This window comes from Saccostrea echinata, unplaced genomic scaffold (genome assembly GCF_033153115.1).
Source record: "Saccostrea echinata isolate AGI-Se365-2 ecotype Australia unplaced genomic scaffold, CSIRO_AGI_Sech_v1 ptg000029l, whole genome shotgun sequence".
Taxonomy (NCBI): Eukaryota; Metazoa; Mollusca; class Bivalvia; order Ostreida; family Ostreidae; genus Saccostrea; species Saccostrea echinata.
Window position 1 is genome coordinate 14,231,817 of NW_026889778.1, and position 5,966 is coordinate 14,237,782.

The window sequence follows — 5,966 nt, forward strand, 5'->3', positions numbered from 1 at the left end:
TACTTTGTGATTTATATAAGTTGGGGTAATATTTTTAAAAGAAAGAATTATGACGTAAAGTAACACTTTTCATAATTCTGCATTTAAATACAACATCTGAAACCCACATCTGTTAGAAAAAAATATGTTAAAGGAATAAAATTTCACAAATATATGCAATGAAATAACATTCAGTGTTCATGGTAGGGATAAATCATTTTGTATGAAAACTTCCTTTGCAGTCAACGTCTACATAAGTTCGATAAAAGATTAGGCTATTAATAATACATATATAAAAAAAACTTTGCAAGTACCTCTATTCTCCACAGTTGTCATCTTTTCGTTTGTAGTCAGGATTATAAATTCGGTTGGCTCATCTTTATCCTTGGAGTTGAGAAAAAAGGTTTTTGAGATTGATTTATGCTGTATTGGTATCTTTGTTGTCATTGATATTAAAGCTTTCTTTAGATTTTTATCCAATGCTGCTATTTTGAGAGAAAAAACAATTTAAACAAACTCCTAGAATGGGATCCTAAAGGATCTTACGCAGCTCTGTTAAGGCTGCATAAAGTGGGCGGGGCCTAATTTATACGGGAAATGTCTACAGTGACATCACACAAATATAGGAATTCCTCAAAACAACAGAAAATGAAATAATCTGCAGTTTTGAACTGCATAAGAGTGATGAACTACATCAAAACTTACCACTGCATTCATTTTTGTCGCTAGTTAAATCCTACACATCAAGATATAAACAAGTCACTGATCGCAATGCACTTGTCGACATGACGTCATCATGGTAAAATTTGACGCATTTTATGTGCAGTGAGAGGCGGATCAAGTTATTTTTCCACAGTGAAAAACGCATTTTATTGTTAAACGGAATATTATTTGCAAATCTTAGGTAGACCATTATTACAAATCTGAAACCTTTGTTTAGTGCCATAATTTAAAAACTATCGAGAGAATGTATTGAATTAATTCTATTGTTTTTTATGTACAGGGTATGCATGTTTCACTCCGAGGTGCCTCATTAAATCGCCTTTTCGCAAGGGCATACACTTAATAGATCTTGACCATTTTTTGAATATGCATAACGGAAACATTCCTTAACTTGAAAAGTGCTGCTGCTTTCCTGAAATCGAGAGCATTACTAAATAAATAAATAAAATACATGGTAAAGGTCACACATATTTCGACTATAGCAAAATAACTTGAAATTTAAACTAATAAAACGCGAATTCTATTTAAAGCAGCAGCACTTTTCATAAACTACAAGTTATGTAGATACAATTTATTACTGAAATTTTTAATTATAACTAGGGTATGCCCTTGCGATATTGAAATTTGTTTATGACCTACATACAGTACACATTACATGCATTTATCACGTGACTGTCAAATAACGTGACCAAACCAAATTCAGTACAGAACGGGGTATTCAATGCTATTTCAATTAAAATTAAAGTCATGTGATAATATAGTAGCTTTGCAAAAATTAATTCAGTTTAAAATGGTATGTATTTCTGCACGTTTATATTCCGTTGATTTATTCGTAGTACGCCTTAACAGTCCTGCGTAAAAGCAATTCATAATTTCTTAAAAGAACGGTGCATCAAGGGTCTACATAGTTAAGTCAAGAACATCTTAAGCTTTGAAAAGTATTCAAGACGTACAATGATACTAAGAGCTACGTGTATGATTTGATTTGAATTTATAGCTTTGTAGACAAATACAGCCAATTTGTGTAGATGGTTCAATTAACTATATATTTACATATTTATTGTGAAGTCCCATGACTTTGTTGACCAAGTGACTGTCATTTAGTTGTTTTATATGTGTCGTACAGAATTCTCTTCGGTGTAAATGTTTATCATAGGTTATTATTATACAAGCCCTATTACATAAATCATATCATCTTATGTAATTGTACCTGAAAACTGGGCAAAGAAAATGGTGATAACGAACGGTAATCGAGCTCAAAGGTCCATTGAAACAATACAAATCGGGAGAAGCAGAAATTGAGAAATCGGGAAACACAGAACTCTAGAAAAAAAACATCAGAAGTTGGATCTGGTACCATGGAGGAAGAAACATCCCCTGTCGACCGCTTACACCCGCCGTATGCTCGTTGTCACAATAGGGCGAACGGAAATATTCGTAGACAATTCAGTGTGTAAATAGCAGCCTAACAAGTGGTGTGAAAAACGTCAGACAACATTCGACTTGTATAGATTGTATTTGCTGACAAGGTCATTGTTTCGAGCATAGAACCATAGAAATGATGACTTTAAAGGAGACTATTGATATCCTTGTTTCATCAACATTTTTGTCAATAGTTTGCCTAGTCTTAGAAATTGTTCGTACGTGGGGCATGCTCTTGCGTATCGAATCAATTGGGTCAATTGGGAGATATAAATAATATATGCAGATGAAAAGGGAATATTGCTACATAAGTATGGGAAGTTAACGATTGAAAAGTTTATGTCATAAAGTTTTGTTGATATGTTACCATTAACGTCTTTTTCTAGTAGAATATTTAAATATGAAGCAGATGTGTCAAACTCTGTGGTATCTTTTATTTCAATATAACTGGGATATATCGAGTCTACATATGTAACTAACGTCGATATATCTAAATGTCGAGTTGAATGCCACGGCAAGTATCGTATTCTCATGTAGAAGTTTTTGAATACATCTGTTTCATATGAGTACAAAAATAGGTCTGCTAATAACGGGGTGCAATTGGTACCCCCATGGAAATTCAAACTGATTGTTGGAAGACATGATCTCAAAAAAAAAAAAAAAACTACATAGATATTGTCAATCAGAAACTCAAGGATCTTTTTAATATCTACTTCAGAGTACTTGTGTTTACAATCAAACTGTTTTTTTTTAAATAAAATAATTTTGATATGACCAATGACAGGGTTGGTAAATTTGCAAGTTCCATTTTTATTGAAAAAGCAGCTGTCTATAATGTCAAAAAGCCTATATTTTAATTTATCGTGTGTAATGGCTGTATAAAGTATTGAAAAGTCATACGTTTTGATGTTATTGATTTTGTTAAAATTTTGTGATTTTAAATTTCTTAAAAGCTCCTTGGAGTTTTTAAGTATCCTCTTCCGATTTACACCACTTCTTGAATATATTGTTGTATAATGAAGAGGATTGGTACAACATTTACTGCAATCTGCTATTTATCTTTTTGTAAGGATTCTTATGACGTTTAGGATTCCAGTAAAGGTATAGTTATTTAAATTCATTGTCATTGTTGAGAATATTGAAAAAAATAAAACTGACATATGATTTTGAAGGATTTCCTCCTTAGAAAAGGGGCTGTGAGTATAAGTTGGACTACCATTTGCAGAAATAAATCCCAGTTCCTCTAATGATGCACTTAAAAGAGTGAGCCTTACAAAGACTATATTGTTACCTTTCCATGCAAGATTTACTTAGAGATTAAACGTTATGCTATTTTTTCATTTCCGCGTTGAATGTGCTAATGTCATAAAGAGCAATGAGACAAAGTATAGTATTTATTATATTATATATTATACTATATTATATTGAGGAAGGTCTAAATACTGTCTCCAACTAAATCTGTCCTGAAATTTCATTTTGTGCTGTGCAAACAGTTGTTCTAAACTGATATACGAAAAAATAAAAATCCGTCTTTTGATAAAGAAATAAGTGAATTAACTGTATCTTAAATATAAAGATTTTATTGTGTAGAAAAGAAACAGTATCAGTTAGAGATGATATAATATATACTATAAATTAACACAATTAACACAATTAATTTCTTGCATATAAATTAATTTTGGAACTATAACAAAATATTCTCTTGAACAAGTACTGGGATCGAAACCACTCGAGTTGAGTAGTGTTTTTGGAATTTCTATATCCAGTGTTCAGTACGACTGAATAGTTAATGTTGATCAAAGTCATTAAAAAAATAGACGTCTTTTTTACATCGTGTTGTCATGAACACGGGGCAAAACAATATGTAACATATGCTGTCATTAGCACAGATGTTTTTAACTACATGTGTATTAAAAAACTTTTCCGAATTGAACTGTTAAAATTGAAATACAGAGATAGTAATGTCTCGTAGATACCTTGTTTTGTGCTATAATAAGCTTTTGTTTTCTGTGGTGTAGTTTTAAATGATGTTGTTCTTTGCGTCTTTGTTGTTTGTTTTGTGGTCTTTTTTGTCACGCTCTTTGTCAGTGTTGGTAGATTGACTGAAATGATAAAGTAGTTGGTAATCATAAATTAAATATATTTCGTTTCATTAAGTCAAAAAATAGTATTTGGAAAAGTCTGCTTCTTTCCTCTACCTGTCCATTTTAGATTAAATCCTTTTGCTGTGCGATATCCATCGGAAACAAATGTGATCCTTATTAATCTACCCTTCACCTTCTGAGAAAATGGGCCAAAACGACCACATCTATTCAAGGCAGTATAACAGCACGGATCCTTTTCTGTTATCTGATATAAAGTACAAGATTATCATTTACATACTTTAGTATTCGGTGAATGTTTATGTGAACATTTCAGACTCATATACATTTTTGCATTTAAAAATATTTATAATCAAAAACCCTCTGACGACTTTCTACTTTTATTGGTTAAGAATAGAAAGGTAGCCGTTGAACTTAAAACTATGACAACATCAAAAAATGAAAACAAATTGAAAGAATTTCATAGAAATTTCTACATTTTATAAACATAGCAACATTATTTACTAAAATTAAAAAAACCGATAGACAGAGTTATGTATCTAAATATTGTCTACTTGTGTAAACAGTTTTATTAACATCAGATCAAACCTGAAGGAGGAAAATATCTCAGAAATTTTTAATTTTAGTAGTATGGCAACATCGTTCATCATCATAAAACAAAAATTACACATATCTTTGTATCTTTGCGTGGTTTATTTGTGTAGAAAATAAAATTGAAATCGAACGAAAACTGTAGGAGGAGTAGAGTTTTAAAAGCTTTTCAAAAAAAAAAAAAAATAAGTAACCATATCAACACCGTTCATAGAACCAAAAACCGACATCTAGGTGAAATATACCTTTGTGACAAGTTATTTCGTAATGAGATCAAAACTGTATGAATAAAAGCAATTTTAAAAGAATTTAACATAAAAACATGTTTAGTAAATATGGCGATATCATTTATGGAAATCAATATACACACAGATATATATGGTGGTTATAAGCAGTAAAGCACTTGTTTATCATTTATTCTGTTTTGAGATTCCCACTTTATAGAAGAAATAAATTCATTTTATTAAATGTAAATGAGACAAGAGAAATTATCAAGTGATATCGAACATGTTCTTAAGTTTTAATTGAACACAATATGATTCAATCAATTAAGGTTGCAAAATGTGATTTTTTTTTTTTTTTTTCATTACAACAATGTTGGAATAAAACACTTGAATGAAGAAAAGAAAAAAAAAGTGCTGATTTATTTGCTCTATAAACACAAAATTCCAGGGAGATATTTCTTTCTAAACTGATATTTTGATTATTTGAAATAGCATATTCAGGTATCATTATTATAATAATGTGAATAATTCTTTTTAATATTTACGCCATTTGTTTGAATTTTGAGAATTCCGCATGAATTCCTGATTAAAAATAAATTCATGAATAAAAATACAACCTAATAAATGTACCGCAACCTATTATACTGAAATACTGTTGACAACAATGGAATAATGGGAAATATTTAAAGGGTAATATTTACTTCCACTAAATGCTTCTTACGTTAATTCTTATGAAAATTATATAGCTGTCAACTGGATCAATAACTACAATTGACTTCAAAGGTAATTAGATCTAGTTTTTGTAGCCTCTGTAATTCCAAAAAAGAAGTTTTAAAAAGTTATTTTTACCAAGGCTCTTCCTATATAACGTTCCAAATGATAACACAGTGTCTTAATACTTTAATCAACTTTATATGAAAACCTT